Raw genomic sequence first — 27,520 nt, forward strand, 5'->3', positions numbered from 1 at the left:
CAAACAACCGGAAACGCTACAAAAATCTACGGTCATTTCACCAAAACGTGTCCAGGATCAATGCGACGCCATCGTTAAAGTAAAATTAAAATTATAAAAGAGAAAATTCACCAATCTTTCGATTACCTACGCCGACCGATACCGCTCCGCTAATCATTAGTTCTTACAATCTTTCAACCAAACAAAAAAATCCTAAACCCGTCTTGTTTTCTTTAAATCGTGGAACATAATTTGTTCTCATCGAAATTTTGTAGTACTTGGTAGTACTAATCGTTAAACTAGTAGTGTCTACGACAATTCTTGGGATTAGTTGTCAAGGGGACAAAGCAATAGTGGGCGAAATGCCAGGATAACGCGAGGGAGATGATGATTAGCAAGAAAACGATCCATTAGCAAAGGGGTTCCGTCCCGTTAAAAAGTTCCCTATTCTGTTGTACAGGTGACTATGTCAAAGTCACGTGAAAAAACATTGACGCAACACAAGAAAAATAGTGAAACATTATTAGAGTTGGACGATGTTCAATATTATCAATTCTTTGCGGCCTTCCGAGGCATAAACATAGCGCATAAACATTATAAACAGTGGTTTACGTTTTTACTATAAATATGAGAGGATGAATGGAAGTTGATGTGTGTCTGTGTGAATTAATTTTGATGATTTACGTATGTTTGTTGTCTGCACTATAATTTAGATGGCAGAAAATTACTTTGGGTAAGTACTTAGTATAAAGCTTCACTAGAACTATTAGAGTATTTTGAAAGAATAATTCGCTTTGATGGCACGTTTTAGACATTAATCAATGTGGGTTAGTCGGTTGGTTCGTAGATATCTTAAATATGGTAATTTACTAAATTAATGGCTAAGAAGGCCTTGTATAAGAAACTAAGTAGCCCCTAATCAGCATGAGAAAGTACATTTCTAATCCTAGATAGTCTGCCAACTGAATGTGTGTAATTTTTAAGCAAATAAGAAACTTGAGACGGTCTTCACTTTCGCTGCTAAATAACAATGTGGTTAGGTATGTCTAGTTTAGTCTAGTCTAGTCTAGTTTAGAGATATATGTATGTACCTAACAGTGACGGCGCGTCCATAAAAGCCGATTCCCACCGGCTTGCCTGTTTTTGGACGTTTGAGCAGAGTTCTAAAGGAAATATGTAAGCCAAATTATAGCCCCGGCTTGCCTATGGATATGTTTGACGCGGTGCCACTGGTACCTAAGTAAAGTAAGAAGAAATAGTAAGTAATAGTAGTAGTAGTAAGTAGAAAAAATGTTTTCTTCGGAAACATAAACTTTGTTTTTTTTTTAATCTTTGAAATTTCAAATAGTGTAAACAAGTTACAATTTTTTGCACTTATTATTAAAAATGGTACCTCAAATAATAAAGCAGTGTGTAGTGGGGCTACTAGTATTGATTTTTAAAATTTGACAAAATAAACAAAGGGTTGCACTCAGGGAGTGCCGGCAGAAGTGAAAACTCAATCACTATTGCAAAATGTCTGCACGTCTGCAGCACTATGTATAATTGAGGTTAACGCTATCTTGAAACCCTTAAGCACATCACTGTTAGTACTCGAGTTATATTAATACCAGTTAGAGAGAAACTCACTAGATGGCATTTAAATCAATAAAGATAAACTCAATGACATTGATAAGTAACAGGTTTTCGATCAGGTCACGTGTCCGTCTTACGTCTTACGGTCACGTGACACCTGTTACGAGTTTAACATTTTTTCCCCATCACAAAAACTGCACAGCGCCGCTAAAGAACAAAAATATATAGTTAAATATAATGAATTTTCCTCGCCGAAAATATATTTTTAATGCATGTATGTCTGTCAATAAATACACACGCACCTATAAATAAAATTGCTGTGCGTGTAACGGCGTAATATTGTTGACCAAAGCTATGTTTATACATTACATACATTATATATTACAGACCGTCATGTTTGTTTTTGTTTAATTCATTATTTATGTAAAACTCTAATTAATTACCATTAAAATAAAATATGTATTAACATTTATACAAATATCTAGAATTCTAGACATAATGTACAGACTTTGTTAGAGTCTGTGCGGAAAAAGAAGAGTCGTGAAATATGGGGTCCAATAAGTACATTCTATCATTGAGTTTGAAAAATACTATATTATATCGAGACGTCAAGAATTCAGTCAATGATAGAGTCAACCTGAGATCCCATTTTACGTCTATTTGAAGTGAGAACAAAGTCATATGGCTGACACGTTTGTCAGGGTCGGTCATGTGGCTCATGTGATCGATTCGTATGTCAACTGGCACACGCCAGTACTACGATTCATCGATACAAGTCATTTAATAATATCAATCGTAAATCGTAGTGGGACGTTATACGCATTTGCGTAGTACAGGCGCCGTGAGATATATCGGAGCTACGAAGGTGTTCACAATATCTGAACACACACTCTAACGCCTTGACAATAGAGGCGTGTTCAGATATTAGAGAACACCTTGACCGCTCCGATATATCTGATGGCGACTGTACTACGAGTATTTTAGTTCAGACGTAGAGCTTGATTGTGTTTATGGCCTGATTTAGCTAATCCGTCGTTTATAACTTGTTTTTTAGGGTTCCGTAGCCAAATGGCAAAAAACGGAACCCTTATGGATTCGTCATGTCTGTCTGTCTGTCCGTCCGAATGTCACAGCCACTTTTTTCCGAAACTATAAGAACTATACAGTTGAAACTTGGTACGTAGATGTATTCTGTGAACCGCATTAAGATAATTACACAAATATAGAAAAAAAAAACAATACGTTTTGGGGGTTTCCCATACTTATTTAGAACTGAAACTCAAAAAAAAATTTTTTCATCAAACCCATACGTGTGGGGTATCTATGGATAGGTCTTCAAAAATGATATTGAGGTTTCTAATATCATTTTTTTCTAAACTGAATAGTTTGCGCGAGAGACACTTCCAAAGTGGTAAAATGTGTGTCCCCCCCATGTAACTTCTAAAATAAGAGAACGATAAAACTAAAAAAAATATATGATGTACATTACCATGCATACTTCCACCGAAAATTGGTTTGAACGAGATCTAGTAAGTAGTTTTTTTTAATACGTCATATATCCCCTAAATACGGAACCCTTCATGGGCGAGTCCGACTCGCACTTGGCCGCTTTTTTTGACTTCACGGGCCTATAAATCCCGGTATTTTGATAGACTTGCGTGGGGATATAGATCCAACACGTAGAGGCCCTTTGGAGTCTGCTGGAACCCGTTCACAGGCACAACAATAGACACCCATGAACGGCATGAACCGGTCGCAGCAGGCATGGGGACTATTGTAGAAAAAGTGAACAGTTAATCGGTCTATGGATTGAACTTTGGGTGGATATTGTTATCTCTGTATTATTGTTATTTACTGGCCTGTATCACTTTTTTCCCAATAAAGAAAATAAATTAAAATTTATTATTATTAAATAAATTAAATTAAAATTTATTTTCTATTCCCAAAGTGAAGCTAGGTAATTGCATATGCTCTTGTGCACAAAGACGCGAATACGCAGGTCACTGCCTCCCTAAATATAGATCATTTAGTGGGGTGAAGGGCTGCCCGACTGAACTGAAAATAAGAATAAACATAAGCGACACCTAGTGAGAGTTTGAAGTACTTGAAGACTCTACAGACTGCCATTTATCAACAATATCTGGGAGACCGAGCAAAGCCAGACAATATAGGATGGCGCTCTTTCAAGAATGCTGGCCAGTTCCAAGACGTCTACCCACGGAAACGCTGTGGGAAATCAGCGACCTTGAAGCGTGGCACCTTCGCGAAGATGATTTAAATCGCAGAATGCTGGACAGAATCGCAGCTCTTGGTATTGAAGACCTCGACACACCAGGGGACGCTTACCTAGCTCACGGCGAACATAACCCACTATTAACAAATAATAGAATAGGCGAAATCCTATATGTACCAAATAAAGACATGAGACGCTGGCCCCGAGGGGCAGCGACTCCTCGTCCCCTTAGAATTAAGTAAATGTAACATAATTATGGAACACTACTAACATCTTTAACTCAACATTTGTGACATAACACCTCCAGCTTACACAGATCTTTCAGACACAAGTTAGCTGACACAATCCTACGGGAATAAAAAGATGTAACTACTATTAATTGATAATAAACGATTTCTCATTCTCATCTCATTCATTCTCGGAAAACATATAAAAACTCAAAAATGCGCGTTTTCCTCGAGATAAGACCAAGCTAGATCGATTTTTCGCCCCCAAAAACCCCCATATATCAAATTTTATCAAAATCGTTAGATCCGTTTCAGAGATAAATAAATAAATATACAAAAATTTCTCGTTTACAGGTAAGATAACAGTGCGATGGTAGTACCTACAGTTAGAATTTTATTTATTTATTTTATTTTATTTATTGATTGAACTGAGACTAAAGTTTAAGATTTGATGGGTTCTCCATTCTGTAATAATAGTGTAAGTTGTAATTAAATGTACATAATTTGCGAGGCACCGAAACTAGATAGTAACTTAGAGTTTGCGCGGAAAGAGAAGAGTCGTGGAATGTCTATGTCTTCTATGAATGTAAGGGAGCCCATACGCCCCATACCTACTCTTCTCTTTCCGCACAAACTCTATGTCAATTATTCAAAAATATTTACAATAATTATAAATAACGCGATTCACGTCATTTCCCAGACTTCTAAAGATAAAACTGCATGCAAAACATGTGCAAAACAAATTCTACATTAAATTCCCAAAATAAAATACGATAAATTTCTTAAAAGCTATCCATTGAAACGGAAATACGATGACATCAGAGAAATGGCGGCATGATGCGCAGATGACAGGCTGTTTTCATAACAGAATCTGGGTTCTACCGCGAAAACCGAAATTCGCAAATTGCGGGGATCTTTCTCTTTTACTCCAATGAAGGCGTGACAGAGACAAATGCCCGCAATTTGCGAAATTCGGTTTTCGCGGTAGCCCCTCTGTGTTTTGAAAGAATTCAAGGACATACACAAGGTCACTAATATTTTTACAGTAGGTACCTATACATGCACCACTTTACCGCACTAGTGCGATTTAGCACATTACGTAATAATGTCGAAAATTTAAAGGGTGTTCAGAATGACTTTATTGTTAAGAGAATAAGAGCGCGTTAAGGTAATTTTGAACACCTCGCCCGCTTAGCAACTTCTGCTGCTGACTGTACTGTAAAACGTTGTACGATACTTAGTAGTAGTACTAGGTAATTCGAAACTCGTGACGTTTTAAAAGTTAAAACACTCCCTTCGGTGTTTTAATTTAATCGCCACTCGTTTCGAATTTCCTATTTTTCGCACTTGTATCGTAATGTACCATTACAGTACATAAGTTATTTGTCTTTTTATGTGAATAAATACATTGTTTATATCTATTGTCTGGAAAGAATTATTTTGGGAGCACTCGTCTGGAGCAACGCGCACTCGAACGCGTATATAAATCAAATGTTAATTTAAACGCTGGACCAGCGCCAAATTGAACCCACTGACCCGGCGGTTAGCATGGCGCGTGGCAGTCCCGGGTTGCGGTCCGGTTTGAGCAAAAGTAAAATTGATAGAGTATTTGTACACTGAAAAATAGCCCAATTTATTGAGTAATTAAAAAAATAACGAAACTTAACTAATAAACCCAAAAAACTTTGTAACGGGTAATGGTCTAAGGGCTCATATAGACGGGGCGAGAACTCACATGCGAGGCTCGCTACCACGACCAGTGAAACCTGTGTCGAAACGTCGGTAAATAAAGGTATAGTACATTGTGCAACATGGGGCGTAAGTTAAATATTGCAAACGAGAGTATAGTTAAATCGCGACGGCTTGCCGGAGCGATTTATAGACTCGAGTTTGCTATAACTTACGCCTCGACACACAATGTTTCTCATCACACTTGCGATACAAAAATGAAGTATAAAGACAAAAAAACTGTTAATTATAGTACTAGAAACTTCATAACTCCCTAGGGAAAACGCTTTTTTCTATAACTCCCGCTAAGCCTGCGTGCAATTCCACATTTACTGAGCGCGTGTGATGAAAATAACATAAATTTCGCGATAGACCCGTCTATAAATGTGAGTTAATATGTGTTCAAAACGCGAAAGTCTGGAGTATGGATATGTAGTTGCGAGTACAAATTACCTACTTGCAACGCCTTTTTATTAAAAATTGCCGTTCTGGTTAACCAGCATACGCACATATACACATATTATATGGGATAGGAATAGGAACCCATAATTTTGATGAATCTTCGTTGACTTCATAATTTATTAATTATACATAGTTTTAGAGAGAACGGTAAATTTTGTTCAATACCTACATCATTTTAACGGCCCGATTAACTTTAACTATTGACCGTTTGGTTGACATTAGCGACCTGCTGGTGAATATGTGACATTATGTTTATTAAAACGAAAATTAAGCCAATAATTGACATGCTGGGAATAAAACCAACTCTGAAAGAAATGTTTGTATTAAAGGCGTATGTCCCAGTAAAATGTCAAAACAGAGAAATGTTTTTTAAAACGTCCTATGACTTTGAAAGAACATGTGTGGCTTTCACTGATATGTGTTAAAACTGTTAAATATCAAATGGTGACGCCATCTACACGAGTACAGGCCAAAGGTGTGGCGCCATCTATTCTAGCATATTTTTTTCCTTAAACTTTACTTATCTTATACGGAGTACCATAATTACTTAAAATATCTTTGATCTAACTTAGGTAATAGGTAGGTAATACATTAGTTACTTGGAGGATATAATCAAACGGAGACGCCATGTCTGTAATTTTCTGTACAAAACCGTCTGCCGATTTTTGCGGGGGAGGGGAACGTCAAATGTATGCGTAACGTAAAAATAGCCATGTCAGATAAACGTCAGTCCATGGATACATTGTGTATGACCGTTGGCCGCCTATTTTCGACAGAGGGGAAAGCCTGTTAATGGCTACTCCGTTTAGTTGTATCCTCCAAGCATAGTTACTACTTACGACTGTCATCTTCGCTAGGGTTGTTAAGTTTTCAGTAGCTCGTTTTATAAATTTCCCTTTTTAATACGAATAAGTTCTTCCAGAAATGGATAAAATATATATATATTTTTTTTTAAACTGTAATTTAGTTTATTTCTTTAATGAGTTTCCGCTTTCCATTCACACGAAAATTTCATTGATTGATCTAATAAAATACTAAAATAAAACAACCACAGGATGAAACACTCAAAGATTCTAGAAAGGAAGCGGAACAGACACTCTTTCCATTTCTAATCTTATCTAGTAATAGATTAAGTCCAATTTCAAACGATATAAATCGAAATGGGAACACACTATTTTTCCATTTCAAACCTTATTTATTAAACAATAAAATACAATTTCAAATGCAGCTTTGATAAACGATATTCGAAATTGAAATAGTTTAATATTTTATGAAAACCCAGTTCCGATTAAAAGGCATTGAGACCACGAGTTTCATTTGTCTTTTATGCTCTTTTGAAACTTCGTACGGTATACAAATCCATAAGCGTTAATACATTTTGTATCTTAATGTTCATATATAAAGTTCAATTTTATCTGAACTAGTTTGATGATTGTATTTTAGAAACTCGGACGGTTAGAATAGAATAAACAAGTGGTTTTCAGAAGTGTCACGTTTTCGTCATTCCGTGAAATGGCGGGAAGTGGCCTTTTTAAATTGATCGGAAACTGAGTTTATTTTCCTTTGGAAGCATTTTAGAAAATTACTCTGCTTGTCTGTCTGAACCACTGAACCGATTTTGATGAAATTTGGTATGGGGATAGTTTGAGGCTCGCAGAAGGACATAGGGTAGTTTTTATCAAACATCATCAATTCATCATACAGACGACGTACCTATACGAAATACACCCATAACTGAGGAACATAAATCGCACAAATAAATGCCCTTACCAGGATTTGAACCCGCGACCATCGGCTTCATAGGCAGAGTCACTACCCACTAGGCCAGACCGGTCGTCATTTTAAGAGTCCCCGCAAGCTCGATTGTCCATACAAACGGAGTTACGCTCTCATTTTAAAACGACTAGTTAGATTGCTCTGAAATTTGCATTTAGAATAGGATAAGGTATATGTATAACACTTTAAACTCTCGCGTTTTGTACACATATTTAATTACACAAACGGGTCTGACGCGATATAATTTCATTGTTTTTACATTTAATTCCGACGTTTCAGCTGAGTTGCACCAGCTGTGGTCACGGAAAGACTGACGTCTCAACAAATGTCAACGGAGATATTAATAAAACACCACTAAACTACCCGAAATTAGTTAATAAAAATGTTCGGGGTAGACAAAGAAATTGCAGCTAAGTACCCGTCAAAGTTTAATGTTTATTGTCCACGGCACGACACACAACACTCACAGTATCCGCACACTGGTCCGAAGATATATCCGCTGGTTTCAACATTTGAATCACTGGTCCCCAAGTAGACGATAATTTGTACCCGTCCTCTCGATTGAAATTTTTAGGGTGTTTTTTAATTTCAATCGCCTCTCTCACGATCCGCGGATAATAGTGTCGCTCGTTGGAGAGGACTTTGGGTTTATGTAGCTCAATCCAGTGATTCATTGCTGTTGTCAGCAAGTGCTAAGCTGTTAAAGGTAAAAACAATGAAATTATATCGCGTTAGACCCGTTTGTGTAATTAAATAAGGTATATGTAGTTATGTAAATAGTTTATGTAGCTTCAGATATCATAGTTAAAAAAATACAGCCAATTTAAGTTTTTCATACTAAACTTGTTTTTGCTCTATTTCGTGTGTTTTATAAACTGGATCTATGTTAACTAATTTTAGTAATTTTATAAATAGATATACATCATGTCATTGTATGTGCTAAGTTTCATTACAACCCAACACGTAGTTTTAAAATGAGAACGAAACTCCGTTTGTATGGGAAGGTGAAATTCGGCCGACCTTGCTGCGGACTCTTAATAAATAAATAATAAATATTATAGGACATTCTTACACAGATCGACTAAGTCCCACAGTAAACTCAAGAAGGCTTGTGTTGTGGGTACACAGACAACGATATATATAATATACAAATTAATAGAAAACACCCAAGACTCAGGAACAAACATTCTAGACTAGTATTTTTTCATAAAAAAATTTTTTTTTTCATGTTTGACGATCCTTTTGTGAAATTTTTAAATTTGTGTTAAATTTGATTTGTATAATAATCCAATATTATTATGGAATAATAACATCAATAAATTGCTCTGATAATTAGCTTAAGAGAATATATATGTTACGATTCATAAGTGCTTGTTGCTAGGCCTACATGAATAAAGTATATTTTGAGTTTGAGTTCAAATATCTGTGCTCATCACCCACATAAATGCCCTTACCGGGATTCGAACCCAGGACCGCGGCTTCACAGGCAGGGTCACTAACCACTAGGCCAGACCAGTCGCCTTAATGGGACAAAGCTTTAGTTATATATCCCACCTAAGCGTTTTCTGAAACCAAGAGTGAGTATAATCTACATACATGTATATGCCAGCCGACCGGTCAGCCGACCGACTTGCCAACTAGTTTGGACAGTTACCCGATTTCCATGTGGCCTATGATTTGATTGCTAATAACGGTTATGTGCGATGATAAAATCGGCTGCTAATGGATTGGGATTCTGATTCGATCCCAGATCGATTGCTGTAATTTAATTCCACTATAGTCCAGTACTACAACTAAGTATGGTCCACAAGTTCAATATTAATTTGATTGAATACCTAAAGTATATGTTTATATTAGAAGCTTTTATTTAACTTGCAATGTACCTATGTATGTAGTTCAGTGGCGCTGGCGGCGCGTCCATATAGGCCGATTCCCATCGGCTTGCCTGTTTTTGGACGTTTGAGCAGAGTTGTAAAGGAAATATGTAAGCCAAATTAGCCCCGACTTGCCTATGGATATGTTTGACGCGCCGCCAAACCTATCACAGACCTACCTACCTACCTACCTACCTATGTTTATACGGGTCAAATCTTGCAAGTTAAATTTGACATTTGACCTACTTCCCGACTTCCAATGAAGCCGAAAATTTTGCATACCAGCGGTCTCAGCATGGTTCCCTTTTTATCGACTATCACTATGCCCGTCACTTTCGCACTTACATACTTGTTAGAACGTGACAGGCATGGTCACAAATGATAAAAATACGACCGTGCTACTAGGGCAGGTGACAATGCAATATTGTGGTACCATATCGTGCTGATCTGATGATGGAGACAGGAGGTGGCCATAGGAAGTCTGTGATAAAACAACGCAACCTAATAAGTATTAGTTGCATGTGGAAAGAAAAGTACAGTCAGCGGTAAAAGCTTGTACCAAATATGACATTTTTGCCAATAACTTATGCATTTATAAAATACTACCTTCCGCCCGCGACTTCGTGTGCGTTGGATGATGATGATGAAGATGATGGATAAAAACTATCCTATGTCCTTACTCGGACCTCAAACTACATATATATCTCCATACCAAATTTCAACTAAATCGGTTCAGCGGTTAAGGCGTAAAGAGGTAACAGACTGACACACTTTCGAATACCTAATGGATTGGGAGTAAATCGTTTGAGCATGTCTATAAATAAGGCTTTACAAGAAAATAAGACTCAACGTTCATTTATTATGATGTCTGTACATCCCAAAAACTAATGATACATAAATGTAATACAAACAGCCATAAGTAGGTATTTAATCCCAATTAATTACATCAAGTATTCCTCGGTGGCGATATATCAAACAACTCAGGATATAAAATCCATAACTACCATCCGCAGTCAGTAATTATCGCTAAAGAGCTGTTGGTGATAGATAATGGACCGAAACGCGCATTTCTAATCGTCGTGCTACTTTTTGATACGAAGCGATATTTGTAGCCAATCAGGCAATAATTGATAGCAAAGTATGTAAACTTTGCATTTGTATTGGTAATAGATGATAACATTCTTTAATTGAAAGGAAATGCAAGTAGGATAGTTAGTCATCGCTTAAGAATTAATAAGTTCAGCCAGCAGAGTTTTTGGAAAATTGTGCCGCCTTTTTAGATCACAATACGGTTGCCAAAAAATTAATTAGCAATCGTGAGTCCTTTGTCTAAGTACTGCATCGATTCGAAACCTAATTTCTTGACTTACGCTCGAAAGAAAAAAAGAACACGAAAATACCTTAAACGCACCTAATAATTTGTAATCACTGGGTGCATTACATTTTTTATAATTACTTTTCATATATTACAGTTTGATATATCGTTATTTTGAATAACGTAATAAATGGCATACTACCGGAATACCTAATTAACGGTACACATAATGTTAATGTTGGTATAATGGTCATAAGGTATATTTACACTTCGTCTAATATACATTGCCATAATTATTACATACTCTAAAGCATATTATTTGTTATAATAAGTAATATCACATAATTATTTGTGTGGCATAATAGTTGCATGACATAAATGGGTTAGGTTAGGTTAGAACTGCGACTCTGCACAAACGAATAACTAACTAGCAAAAGGAGGGTTAGGTTAGGTTAGAACTTTGACCCCCCGTAGAATAAAATACCTAGCAAAAAAATGCGGCCCTCGCAGAATTGAAAACCGTGAAAAAATTGGTTAGGTTAGGTTAGAACTGCGACCTCCCTAGAATAAAAACTTAAAAAGTTTGTAAAACTTTACGTTATCATTAAATGAAATATGACAAAAAATGTTATAATTGATATGTATTTAAGTATATTTGATAAAATTATATGAAGTATTACGTTATACAAAAATATATTATAACAAATGTCATTATAAAACATGTATTTATACTAATTAAAAATTATATTTCAATAGGCATTATATCAATGACAGTTTAGATGAAATCACAATATAACAAAGGAAACGTATAATAAAAATTACATTATAACGTATAATAATATATCAAATGGCGTTATAACAAATGTATGATAGTTTTTTTATAATTATATTAAGCATTACACACCCGTAATCACTACATAGTATAGAACAAAGTCGCTTCCCTCTGTCTGTCCCTATGTATGCTTAGATCTTTAAAACTACGCAACGGATTTTGATGTGTTTTTCTTAAATAGAGTGATTCAAGAGGAAGGTTTATGTATAACTAGCGACCCGCCCCGGCTTAGCACGGGTTAACAAATTATACATAAACATTCCTCTGGAATCACTCTATCTATTAAAAAAACCGCATCAAAATCCGTTGCGTAGTTTTAAAAATCTAAGCATACATACAGACAGACAGCGGGAAGCGCCTTTGTTTTATACTATGTAGTGATTTGTTAACCCGTGCGAAGCCGGGGCGGGTCGCTAATTTTTAAGTAAAAATAAAACTATGATTATGTATGTATAATAAAAAGTAGCGTATAATGGAGCGTGTCAGATTTCTAATCCTCGTGCTAATAGTTAACATGTATCAGAGCGTGAATACGTGAATACTGATCTATTACTATGGTGATTTGTTTATTGGAACTTAACAAGTGGTTTAATGTATGTACATGTACGTATGTAAACGCATTACGATTGCGACACTGGTTGCGATAACTCTACTTTCATTTAGTGTTTCTTAATGCGTTTTTAGACTAATTAGGTAAGATGTAAGAATTTTAATAACAAAACTTCCGTGAGACAAAGACATAGTAAATATATTAAAAACGGGTCACTCACGTATTTTAAGTCGAAAAACGCTCGACATGTTTCACTTCGTACCGAGAAGTGTCATCAGGAGCTTGACAATAATGCCATAAATGAGGGTAGTTTCTCGCCTCCCCTGCCGCCACCGGCGCCTGCGCCGAGTCATCGGGCGCGGAGAGCTGTGGCCCGCAGTCTGCGCCGGTCCGTCACCGTACGAAGTGAAACATGTCGAGCGTTTTTCGACTTAAAATACGTGAGTGACCCGTTTTTAATATATTTACTAAGATGTAAGAATGTTTCGAAAAATTTAATTTAACTACGATTTTTTTCATAAAAGCATTTTTTTTAAGACGAAACAGGAGCTGAGCTCGATCCTGATTAAATTTAGACGGGACCACCCAATTCCCTTTATCCTCGTGCCGCCCACCGTACAAAATTAAGCCAAGGAAATTTGAATCTTGTTGTATTTTCAATTGGGTTGAATTTCATATGTTCGAAAATTTTACGATAGAAATTAAATGCTACCTACTTTGTTATTAATTAAAGTTGACATACCAACGAAACTGAGTGTATAGTATGGCTCTTCTCAGGTGAACTTTTCGCTTCGAATCTTTCAAACAAAGGCCAATGTCTCTATTATCGTAAAGCCGCTAGCTCCCGACTTAGCACGTGCCAGTACAACATTCATATTGAAAAACAACCGGTATCGTCATAGTATTAAGGTTCAAATTTAATGTCACTGATATTCTAGATATTACGTTTTGGTAGTGTAGGACGATAGACCGCCCCGAAGCGATACGGCACTCATATTATTTTGATACTTAGTGTGGTGTTAAAATGAAACGTGGTTATTTATTATATTGTTTTATTTAAATTATTAGCTTGCGGTGATAAATGTAATATACCTACATCCTAATGTACATTGGGCACGAGGTTAAAAGGGAGGAAAGCGACTAATAACTCCTAAATTAATAACGGAAGTCTTTATACAATCTGTCTGTTTTTTATTTAGAAACCGGATTTAACCTCGGACATTTTATTGACCGAAGCGTTAGCGAAGGTCTCCGTTTTGACTCGGGCAAACTGCTTTCGTATGTCCGGATGTTCTCTAGGTCGCAATTCTCAATCGATTCTCGTGAAATTAGGTGAGTCTGTCTAAACGATCAGTCACCAGAATCAGATGAGCAAATTGGGACAATCGACGTATGCAAGAATGTGTCGAATTTTTTTCATGTAACCACGATTTTTTTTAATAAAAGCATCTTTTAAAGACGGTTAAAAGACTACTTATGTCTTATGAAAGGCCGAACAGCCGCTCGCATAACATCGAGGTTATGCTCTCATTTTAAAATAACATCAATATAATATATATTAAATTATTCGAAGATCAATACAATACAATACAAATTACTCTTTATTCATGCTTTATTCCATCAATGTTATAAAATTGTAGTAAAGTATATATTGGTTTGTTTCCTCAAACGATGGAAATAGCACGTGTTCAGGACACATCGGACAAGTGCGTTAAGCCGAGACAAGTGTTTCCGTTCGTCCTGAAAAATTACTTCTTTTTATAGAAGCTGCATCCTTCCATGGGAAACAATAAGTCACTATTAGTTTAAAGGATATTAAATTTTACTCCTTAAGAAAAATTCATGAGGAGTAAAATCAAACATTATCTTACTTTATGTTCTGTGCATGGATACGCAATGTCAACAAGTATAACAAAAAAAAAACAAAAAAAAACATTATAAAAAAATGTTATATAGCTGGTCAACCAAATCTTGACAGTAAAAAAAGGCGCGAAATTCAAATTTTCTATGGGACGATATCCCTTCGCGCCTACATTTTTCAAATTTGCCGCCTTTTTCTACTGTCAAGATCTGGTTGACAAAGTATATGTAGGTATATAATGTATTTCATAATAATTCGTAAGGAGTGAGTAAACTCCAGTCGTGCGGTGGAGCTGACACACAGACACTTTTTTATTTTATTTTTTCCAGTTTTTGTATAGGTAAGTACCCTACAATTTATATATAGCTGGTCAAGCAAATCTTGGCACTAAAAAAGGCGCGAAATTAAAATTTTCTATGGGACGATATCCCTTCGCGCCTACATTTTTCAAATTTGCCGCCTTTTTCTACTGACAAGATCTGCTTGACCAGCTATATGTGCCTACATCGAGGAATGTTAGTCTAAAATTTGAACTGAAATGAATCCCCAATTCAAAGTTTTCGTAAGTAAAGAACACCTAATCCTTCCAGAAAAAACTAAAAGAAGCCTAATGCAAAATGGTATAGCCAATGGAATATTGTATTAAAAAAATATTAATCTGCAATAAAACTACAGAAAAACCAACACATCGCATACTTAAAAAAAAACATAAACAAACTTTTTCACCACATCACTAGCACACGCGGGAAAACTGACAGTTCCGCCATTTTTTATTTTCCCACTTAATGGCATTGGTCGTATTCAGCCAGTCATTTACCGAACTTTTTTTTCACTTAATGGCATTGTCCGTATTCAACCAGTATCGGATAGTGACGTCCGCGCGTCTGTTAGTGCCAGTTAGAACTGACTGGCCGGTTTCTTGGCCGAGTTGTAAATAGAAAACAGCGACTTGCGTTTTGGGGACATGCTGAGTCAGTTGCTATGCATTTTTAGTTTGTTTTCCTGGGCGGTAGGGACAAATATTACAATAGTAAGAATCCTTTTGTATCCTGTTTTTCAAAGAAATAGGTACGAAGAGTGTGCATGAAATTCAGGTTCACTACCAGTAGATATTTTAATGTATTTTCCATTCCTACATTACGAATACCTACTGACACTTGTTTCATTTATGTGGTCTTTTAAATTGAGTACCTACTTTCATGAAAGTGATGTATAATTTCGGCGCGATAGTTGTAATAAGTATTAGTATTTGAATTCTGAAGTTTCCAGCGCCTTGAAAAATGAACGGGCAAAACAAACTAATCGAGTATTGGAAATTGGAATATACTAAAAAAAGAGTTGACTGGACATAAATAGCTGAAAAATCAACGATAGATTAAAATTAAGATAAAGAACAATGTGTTAAGCCAAAGTCAACATGTATATTTTCAGGTAAAAAATTACCTAAGACACCTCTTTTAATCATGATCTGTTTCGGTATCGTAAGCAGCAACGGCTGCTACCACCAGACCAGAGGCGTATTTACAAATTTGGCGCCCCGGGCCATTTTGATTTGCCGCCCCCCTTCATCAGTGACGATAAAGTATTTCATTTAAGAAAAAAAAACCTGCAACAAGTACCTTTGGGGTGTGAAATAAAAAAAAAAGTAAACATTTACCATTTACTCACATAGGCATTTTAGTTCAGTCATTATAGATTTTGACCCGTGAATAATTCGTTCTTGGTGTAAATTAAAAAAATAGACTGAATCAGGCTCCTGTGTATACCTATACGAAAAATGTTAAAAAAAAAAAAGAAAACGTTTTTCTTGAATAACTCGGCCATTTTTGATTTTACAGTAAAACCGCGAGGAAAAAATTGTAGGAAATTTGATTCTCTACAAGTTTGGTTCTCACAATTTTTCCTCTAGGATCGATATTTTGGGGGAAAAAAGATGGGAACCAAATTTATTCAGAATTTGATTCTCTACAAGTTTAGTCCTCTTCATTTATGCCGTAAAGTTGAAAATAAACGAGATAATGATAATTTTTAGGTCCAATTCAAAAAATATCGTTTTGGTGCAAAAAAAGTTCGAACAAAAATTGTTCAGAATTTGATTCTCTACAACTTTGTTTCTCTTCATTCATGCCGTAAAACGTGGAACATAGGAGATAATGATAATATTTTGAATTTGTCGCGTTTTTCAGGTTTAATTTCCAAAATATCGACTTTGGGGGAAAAAGGTGGGAAGCAAAATTGTTCAGAATTTGATTCTCTACAAGTTTAGTCCTCTTCATTTATGCCGTAAAGTTGAAAATAAACGAGATAATGATAATATTTCGAATTTGTCGCTTTTTTCAAATTTAATTTCCAAAATATATCGATCCTAGAGGAAAAATTGTGAGGACCAAACTTGTAGAGAATCAAATTTCCTAGAATTTTTGTCCTTACGGTTTTACTGTAAAGTCAGAAATGGCCGAGTTATTCAAGAAAAACCTTTTTTTTGGAAAAAAACATTTTTCAAATATACACAGGGGGCCGATTTTTGAATTTCGACTGTTCGATTTCGTGTATTTCGTTCAATAATATCTCCACTGCTAGGCATTTAAATTCTACTAATAGAATTGAAATCGAGTGGTCAATACCACTAGATTCCAAATTTCTATCACTCGTATTTCAAAAATCAGCATTTCGCCGTTTACCACCGATTTTCGAGTGACGAAATCGAGCGATCGAAATTCAAAAATCGGCCCCTAGGAGCTTGATTCAGTCTACTTTTTGAATTTACACTCCCAGTGACCCCCCCCCGAGGGACCTACGAAAACAAAATCCAAGAACTAATTATTCACGGCTAGGGTCGGTTTTTTGGATAAAATGACTGTACTATTTAGGTACATTGTTTTCCTATGTACAATATGTACAAATTGGTTGACAAAATCATCAATGACGCTGTCGTAATTTAAAACGTTTGTCAGCTCAGCTTCTATATTAAGAAGAGCTAAGCTATTCAGGCGCTCTTCGCTGATAGTGGAACGTAGATATTTTTTTATTCTTTTGAGTGCAGAAAATGATCGTTCTGCACTGCAATTAGTCACTGCGGTGCAAAGAAAAATGAAAATGGAATGCTTCTTTAAGGCCCTTATGCCCCTTATTTTTTATGAGTACCTAAGCTTAGTTGCCTTAAGCTCATTTTATTGTCGTAGGCGGTCAAAAAATGTTTTAATAAAACACATTCGTCTTGTAGGTCTACCGCGAGATCTAACGGGTATAGGTACTCTTTTAAGGTTTACGGCTTCGCCGCCCCCTCGAGGCCTGCCGCCCCGGGCCATGGCCCCCTTGGCCCTAGGGTAAATACGCCCCTGCACCAGACCAAATTACTGGTCATCTGCAATCATCAATAGTACACACTAGTGAATAAAAAATCGATAGCTCAAGTAGTTCTCGAGACATTCTGGCAATATGACAGACGGACGGACAGAGTCGCACCATAAGGGTTCCTTTTGTACTTTTTTTGGTACGGATCCCTTAAAATCTGAGAAGACACTTTGGTACACGTATACTCCGAAAGTGTATATTCATTAGGTATTATATTATATATGTTGTATGTACATGTAGACTCACCAGTAGCTGAAGAACTCCGTGAGATCCATGCAGTCGATGTTGCTCTTCTGCGGTTCGTCCACGATGCCGGAGTCCAGGTCCTCTTCAGAGCTGGACTCGGAGTCGGAGCTCATCACACTAACACGGACACTCGGACACTAATCCGGACACTGGGACACTAATCCGGATACTGAGATTTTACTTTTGCTTTGATTTTGGATTAGGAGTAGATTACGGTGCTATAGTTGGTCAAACCAATTTGTCAGTAAATAAGAACGAAAAAAACTATACTTATCCTTTTCTTTTGGGTGCTAGTACTAGTGTAAGACAAATATAGTACGATTCTCTCTGTCTATGTTTGAAATTAGATAGTTCTTTGACAAACTACCTTTACTATGTAAACAGGGGGCCTAGCCAAGATGACAATCGTTCGCAAAGAAACGAACCGAAACACTATCTGTTTATAGAGAGAATGTGTTTCGTTTTGTTTTCTGCAAACGATTGTGATTTATCAGGTTTTATTACAATGACATTGCTAAATATAAATAAATTAAAATCAGAAGGGCGGAATTATATAACTTAGGTTTTGAAAAAAATCATTTGAATTATTAATTTTGCTGCCAGTTCAGAATTTAGGTCACTACTGATGATGTTAGTTTTATTTCTGATTTGCTTTAACGCACCGTACGATTTTTACGTAGGTAGGTTAATATATATTGCCTTAATTTATTTAAATTATAAGTCTTAAATCAGACGACAATGTTTTTCCCTATGGTTGACTGGTAGAGAATGCCTTATGTTAGTCCAATATTTGTACAATTTTAAATCGTATAGGCGTCTGCCCCTCCATTTTATCGGTAATATCGATCATATAACATCAACCAAGGATCGAGATACATGGAGGGCTTTGGAGGAGGCCTTCACCTGTGAACACGGGGTTCTTGAATAACTATTTAAAAACATAAATCAAATAGGTATGTAAACAATTTGTAAATGTTCAAGAAATAAAAGGCTTGCGATGCAGCGAGGAAATATCGCCAGCATCCTTGGTACAATGCCTCAAGAGTCAAGGGCCTATTTTAGATTAAGCTAGTTTTTAATTTCTTTTAGTAATACACTGTATATATCTCGTTTGTAAATAAATGATTATTGATTTAAAGGCTTTTTATTTTTATTTATTTTATTTTATTTATTTATCGATTATAATCGGCGGTCGTAATCGGCGACGCATATCCGCACGGCCTGATTTGATAAGATAAAGATAAGATAAAAGATAGTTTATTCAAGTAGGCATAATTACAATGCGCTTATGAACGTCAAATAAAGCTAGGTAGACCGGCTCCAACCCTACACCTCTGCCCCGAGAAGATTTAAATCCCCCCTCAATTGGAGGAGGGTATCCCAATATGGGACCGGCAACAAACTCGGCGGGACACATCTTTTCAAAAATAATTACATCTTATAATTAACATGCATTACGAGAAAATAAGGGAAAAAATACAATTTAAATTACTATAGAATTCATGCAATTATACACATAAGGTGTAATAGAAATTTGATTTAGAAAATATACATATGTACATGGAATCATACAAAATCGTAGCTCTTTCAGAAAACATATCAAATTCTTACAAAAGGAAAAGAAAATAAAGTTATTAAAAGAAATGGGAAAACATATTATATAAATCTGATTGATTATTATTAATTACCAACATATAATATTTGATGTGCTTTCCTGCTTACCTGAGCTGTGTCACCTATAACTCTATACATAATACAATGTTTTTAATTGCTACTACTTTTTATTAGTTAGTTTCTGGTTTGGACCATGCATGTTTGTCTGTCAAGTAGTCCTCGACTCTGTAATAAGCTTTTAACATCAATGACTTTTTTAAGTAATTCTTAAGAGCTGGAAAGGGTAATCTTAAAGCATCCTCAGGTAACTTGTTATAAAAATGAATGCATTGCCCAACGAATGACTTTTGTACTTTACGGACACGAAACTTTCTGATAGCAAGCTTATTTCTATTTCTAGTGTTAAAGTTATGGACATCAGAATTCTTAGTGAAGGAGTCTAGATTCTTAATAACATAAATAATACTATCATATATGTATTGGGAAGCTACAGTTAAAATATTAATTTCTTTGAAAAGTTCTCTTAATGATTCACGCGCTCTTAAGTTATATATAGAACGAATGGCTCTCTTTTGTAAGACAAATATAGTCTGTATGTCAGCTGCTTTGCCCCAAACCAGAATACCATATGACATTACACTATGAAAATAACTATAATAAACAAGGCGAGCTGTTTCAACATTAGTCAGTTGTCTAATTCTCCTCACGGCGTAAGCGGCCGAACTTAATTTGTTAGCTAGTGTTCCGATATGAGGACTCCATTGTAGATTTTTGTCCAATGTTAAACCAAGAAACAGAGCTTTATCTACCATCTCTAAGCATTCATTATTCAAAAGTATTTTAGTATCGACTGGTTTAACATTCGGCAAAGAAAATCTAATACATTTGGTTTTCTTAGCATTAAGAAGCAAATTGTTCATAGTAAACCAGTTAAGTACATTAACGAGTGTGCTGTTAATTACACTATAATCGGTAGATTTCCGATCAACCTTAAAAAGTAATGATGTGTCATCAGCAAAAAGAACTATTTCACAAAGATTTTCTACTATACATGGCAAATCATTTATATAAACCAAAAACAGGAATGGACCCAAAATAGAACCTTGCGGCACTCCTAATTGGACTACAGCTCCGCTAGACTGGGTTTTGTTTACAACAACTGTTTGTGTTCTATTGCTAAGGTAAGAAGACATAAAGTTTAGGGCATTTTCTGACAGACCATAGTGTTCTAATTTCAAAATGAGCGTTCCATGATCCACACAATCAAATGCTTTAGAAAGATCACAAAATATGCCAATTGCATCACAAGAATTTTCCCAAATATTATAAATATGTTTAATGAGTACCGAAGCAGCATCGGTCGTGGAACGGCCCTTTGTGAAACCAAACTGATTGCTTGTAAGTAAAGTATGTCTGTTGAAGTGACCCAGTAGATCATTTAACATTAATTTTTCAAAAACTTTACTTAGTACAGGAAGTATTGATATTGGTCGGAAATTAGCCATATTACTCGAGTCACCAGATTTAAAAAGAGGAATGACTTTACTATATTTCATAAGATCTGGAAAGACGCCTTGTGAAATTGAAATATTATAAATTACGGCTAAGTAAGGCGCTATTACGTCTATGACATGACTAATGACTCGAACTGATGTTCCCCATAAATCTTCCGTTTTCTTTAAATTGAGTGACTTGAATGTTTTAACAATATTTGCTGAATCTACTTGACTAAACTCAAAGTTAATATTACATTTCTTAACATTAGCGCAAAGTAAGGAATGAGGTCGAGACGAAGATGAATGTAGACATTTCGTGGTATTAATAGCTATTTTAGAAAAATAATCTTCGAATGCCGAGGCAACATCGTTGTTTGACATGGTAAGTTGTTTATCCGAGACAATGTTGACTTGACAATCGCGTGATTTACATTTACCAGCTTCCCTATTTATAATATTCCATGTTGTCTTCACTTTGTTGTCCGACACTTTCAGTTTAGAACTTGTATAGTTTGTCTTGGCTGTTACACACACTCTCTTGAAGATTTTTGAGTAGTTCCTTACATAGTCCAGGAAATCAGAATTTTTGTTCAGCTCTCTCTCACCATAAAGTTCATAAAGCCTTTTTCTACTTTTATAAATGCCTGCAGTAGCCCATTCACTAAACTTTGTTCGAGTTTTTGTTTTTGACCCACTAATAGTTTTCTCCTTGAAATTTTGATTAAAATGATAAAGAATCACACTAAAAACATCTTCATACAGACTATTACAGTTATAATGTGAAAATGGTAACATACAGAGATTTTTTTGAATTTCATTTTTGAATGATTCCAAGCGACTACTAGTAATGGGTCTGTATGTTATTGTTTGTGGAGTATCATGAATATCGCTTAAGAAAACAGCCCTTTGACCGCTATGATCAGAATGAAAACAGTTAAATATTTGCTTATCTATACATTCACAATTACAAAATATATTATCCAGACATGTTGCACTAGTTACCCCTACCCGGGTAGGTTCAAGAAACAAGTTAAATAAATTGAATGATTTAAACAAACACAGCATTTTAAGAGTATTACTAGAGGACTCGAGCAAGTTAACATTAAAATCTCCACAGACTATAACATGTTTTTGGCCCTTACATACTAACTTCAGCACACTTTCCATTGTAGTTTCAAATGTGCTGAAGTCAGCTGATGGTGGTCTATAAACACAAACAATAATATATTTTTCTAATTCTACACAGGAAATTTCTATAATTCTTTCTATGGAATAATTTACAATATCTTTACGCTCTTTAGATTTCATGCAATTTTTAACAATTATCAGGGAACCACCATGAACAGCAGACTTTCTAGCAAAAAAACTGACTAATTTAAAGTTAACAAAATCAAATAAAAACTGTCCATGTTTCAGCCAATGTTCAGTAATACACATAACTTCAACATTATTATTATCTAAAAATAAACCTATTTCTAATTCTTTGCTGGAAAAACCCTGAATATTCTGGTGAATAATGTTCATACTCAGGCGTTTTTCCGCTGTCTTACAACCTAGTTTAAATGTGGCACGGGGTCCTTGACTTTGTCAGCTGACTGAGAATTAGCTATAACACTACTAAATTTATTTGGCTCAATATTAAAGGCCGGACAAGTTAATCAGATTGGCGAAATTTGTCCCGTCTGGACTGGGCTTGAGTCCTAATCATCCTAACCGCCAATCTGTCAACCAGGAAAACCACGCATGTGGGTCAGTATTTGCGTGCTGGCCGCCGCGCAAATGTCAACCGGCCGTGCCAACCATGCTACGCGGTCAGGATGGCCGGACTGTTGTCATTGGGATTTTCATAGAATCCGTCCGTCTAAGGGTGGTATTCCAGCTGTCCAATTTGGTCCAAGGTGTATTTGGTAATTCGACAGTAACTGGCCACCGGCCATTAAATGGCCACCCTAAACTAAAAATGAATTATATTCACCTATAAACAGAATTCATTTTAGTATAAGTACCTATTCAATAACTGGCCAGCCTTCAATAACTAGCCACAATTACCTATACAAACATTTAGGTAAATGTCTAATTTTTAGTTTAGGGTGGCCATTTACTAACAGGAGGCCAGTTACTGGCGAGTTACCCTATGTAAGTCGGGTGACAATGACAAGGCAATATTACGGTATCGTCGAGCTGATCGATGATGGAGACAGGTGGCCATAGGATATCTGTGATAAAACAACGCAATCTAATTATGTTTAGGGTTGTTAGAATTGTCTCGATGAATATTAGTTGTCTGTGGAAAGTAAAGTACAGTCAGCGATAAAAGCTTGTACCAAGAATGGAATTTTTGCCATAAACTTTTTTTTGCCACCGTAACATTAATGGAAAAGACAAATTTAGGAAAACAAATAGAAAACGACAACTAAACCATAACAACGACAGTGACATTACCCGAAAGACTAGACGTGGCCGACTTAATGTCGCCCAAAATCTTTGTGTCCGGATGCCAAGTTGACTGACGGCATATCTAATTATCTCCTATATATCCAGCGGGCGTATTATAGCCTAGGTAGAGCTTATAATAGCCGTTATTATGAACAATAGGGTATTTTTTAAAGTGTTATATTTTCCTACTAGTCCAATCAGTTACTTTTTTAGAACTGTCAAAACAGTTTGATAATATGGAATTTATATGAAACATTACATTGTCACGTCACGGGTCAACTCACCTACTTTTTATATTTCTATCCGATTTATTAAATATAGCTGGTCAACCAAATCTTGTCAGTAAAAAATTCGCGGCGCGAAATTCAAATTTTCTATGGGACGCATTGATATAGTATAAAGAACTGGATACCCAATCAGCCGCCAAAAATGGCCCCACAAAAGTGATGTCAAAACAGATCATGCATTACTTTTTCGTTTAGTCTTGTTTGAAACGCTCAAATGTGAAGTTGTGAAGTTGTCAACAATTACGAAATGTGCCGTTAAAATATGTAAAAATAACAATGATAAAGCAAGGAAAAAGGATGGAATGTATTTCTTTCGGTTAGTTCTTTGGATAGCATTACATAATTTATGTAATCTGGTGGTAATTTTATGGTTTTGAATAAATTAATTTGTTAGTACCAAAGAAGGGATGTCAAGGAACAAAATTCTAATGAGTCGATGTGAGGTCAATATTTATTTTTATTTTTATATGGAATTCATAAGAAATAATAATAATAATATTATGTTTAAATTGAAGATTTCCAAGAAAACCTATGCGACGTGCAAAGTGGACTGCTATTTAATTATAGCAAGAGATAGGGGTGATGCAGTTTTAAACAAGGCAAAACGGCACTTGTGTGTTCGGTCCATTTCCCTGTTTCCGACATATACACCACCAATAAGGGCTTATATCGACTAACTGTAATGCTAAACCTGTCGGAACACAGTGACAACCACAGGATTTTTTTTATAAAGTATACTAGGTAGACTTTATAAAAAAAAAATCCAATCAGTATCTAAATTTCCCCGTGCATCCGTGCTATGAGTAAATGTAGATCTTAAATACACAGTTATTTAATAAGTAGAATTTATTTCAAGGAAATTAGTATTTAAAGACGTATACTTACGAATTAAAAATTTAATTTGTTTGAATTTGAACCACGAATTAATTTTATTTGAGCTCCCGATTAAATTAAATTTGTTTTATTTATTACTTCAATTGGTTTTCCTGTACTACTGTACTGTAATTTACACCCGCACATACGGATATACTTTGGTACACTTTAATATGTATTACTATACATATTAAAGTGTACCAAAGTGCCTCCATTCGTTCATTATTCTCGTTTGACGTTGTTTGACGTAAATACGTTACGTTTAGTGCCATCGGACTAAATTTTTTAACAGTGTTGGTACTTATGTTTGCAAATCTGACACTTAATGCTTACGACATTAAGCTCTTTTCTGTACGAAACATTTATCTTGACTCAAAATTTACGTAAGCGTTTTTATCATCAATGCAAATGGTGCGAAACGTCATTGGGATCCACATTTCTTGACGTTTTTGTTCTGCTTTGTGTGTCTATTTCTTTTATATTAAGTCAGTGATGGGACGCGATCCCTTCGCGCCTACATTTTTCAAATTTGCCGCCTTTTTCTACTGTCAAGATCTGGTTGACCAAGTATAGAACTTGTGTTTAAAAATAACTCCTATCTGTGTTTTTCTAATAATTATCTGGTGCTTTATTTCATGCATAGTGTAAAATAATTTATTTTAAATACAGTATTTACAAATTACAATACCCTATTGAACAGTTTGTAATGTTTTTGTATTTTAAGATAATTATGTAGTTTTTTTTTGTTTAAAATCTGCTATAGAATGGAGAATCGAGACAAACCTTACTGGTTTAACGATACTTTTGTAAATTAGTTAGATATTGTTGTTGTAATTACAATAAATAAATATACAAACAATTTGAGATTCTGTTTTATTTCTTCGATTGTGGATTTTGGCGGCATATTTGGGTGAATCTTAGTGTACATATAGTTTGTGAGTTACTACTCACCAAGGACTAAACAGCGACAAAGAAAGCTGCCAAGTGCGAGACGTGTCCACAATATTTTATTTTGGTCCGACTGAAAACCAGCGTTGCAGTAATATTATTAAAAATAATTTAATTTTGGTCCGACTGAAAACCAGCGTCTCAGTAATTTTACTGCAACATTATAATGCTGAGTCGTGACCCTTTTTTGCACCACGCTGTATGACTTAATGAATGAATGAATGAATGAATATATTTATTTCGTGTAACACATGGACACATTTTTATTAGTAGAGCTAATGATTGACCTCTAATGTAAAATAAAAAAAATCTCTCTCTCTCTCTCTCTCTCTCTCTCTCTCTCTCTCTCTCTCAATTTACTGGCTGTGTGCATGGCTAGAGTTCGTCTAACTGATCACCGATTTGACCAGGACAAAGTGAGCGCATTTTTTCATAGAAATATGACATTAATGATGACATTACTACTTTGTCATTGCAAATGCCATGCAGGGTTAGCTTGGTTCGCCTCTAGTACTGCTCTAGCTGAAGGTTATAGGTCAAATAGAAAGAAAATATGACCCATGAAACATATTTGATCTTAAATCATGCCAAAAGTACGCAAAAGGCACAATGGCTGTTCCATAGAATATTAAGTTATCACCTATTTATGTACCTGTGATGAACGAATAAAGAATTGATTTATTGATGACACAGGGCGGTAAAGGTGCAGAGGGCTGGGCTAGAGATAGAATAGACATGTGTCTGTGCTTTAAACATATTGCTTTAAAATTAACATTATCTTAAAGTTCATTTATGTCTACATCAATTATGTATTTCAATATTTACCCTATTTCCCAATAGCTCCCAACTCCTACGGGTAAATTTATAAACTGACAACACTGTTAATAATTTGCAACACATGCATTTCACCGTAATTAATGTACGCACACACTGACACTTGGCCCGTTTTATTTTCAAATATAGAATCGCTTCTATCGAGTGCAGTTGCAATAGATTAGTATTTAACTCGTAAAAATTGTTCTTTATTATTTGAGCCGCTAGGATGATTTTTCTTTGACACGCAAACTTTTTTGTAAAACAAATATTATTATGAACTTCAACTTTTTTAATTAAGTGTTGTGACTATAACCGTAAAATGGAACTGTAAAAAAATAAAAATACGAAACTAACCTAAATTTCGCGCACTATTTTCTTGATGTTTTCGTTATGTTTTTGTGGTTGTAGATTTAATTTAGTTAGTAATTTAGAGACGCGATTTGGGCGTTGGTTTTGTTTTGTTGTCGGACTCGCACTGACTGTAACCGACGGGTACTTGGACTAGGCGCACTGAAAATGAGTGGAGTCGACACCAATATTTTTTTAATTCATTAACTCAATTTTCTATTTAGTGTTGTTGGTCTTTAGCCTTGTTTCTTGAGCTGGAAGGTCAGATGGCAGTTGCTATCGTAACAAGTAGTGCATGTTCCGATTCTTGGGATTAAATTGCCGAGCGGGCCCAGACTCCCTAAGTGAGCCATGGCAAGGCAATCGGATCCCTTTGTTTGACATAATGATTGAAAGTCAGATTATCATTAGTCATAATTCTGAAACTTGTTTTATGGCAATCCTGAAAAGTTACGCGTCTCTGAGAAAAACCAAATTATGACTAACGAAAATACGGACAAACAATACTTTATGACTTAAAACTTTATGGGAAACAATAGAGACCCAATGGCAATAAGTCGGGACGACGCTATAGGAAGATGATCACTAGATCCTTTAGGTGTTATTATACGAACCACTCCGTCTGTTCAATTCCTGCACTGTATCGTTAGCATTTTAATCATAATCATAATCATTTATTTGCACATAAAA

General features: G+C 35.5%; 1 protein-coding gene across 2 annotated transcripts in view; it reads right to left on the reverse strand.

The window, feature by feature from the left end:
* The window catches only part of LOC134659619 (heterogeneous nuclear ribonucleoprotein A3-like), a 124,537-nt gene that overhangs the window by 90,239 nt on the left and 6,778 nt on the right, over positions 1 to 27,520 (reverse strand). The window lies entirely within an intron of this gene.

Source organism: Cydia amplana, chromosome 25, assembly GCF_948474715.1.
Source record: "Cydia amplana chromosome 25, ilCydAmpl1.1, whole genome shotgun sequence".
NCBI lineage: Eukaryota > Metazoa > Arthropoda > Insecta > Lepidoptera > Tortricidae > Cydia > Cydia amplana.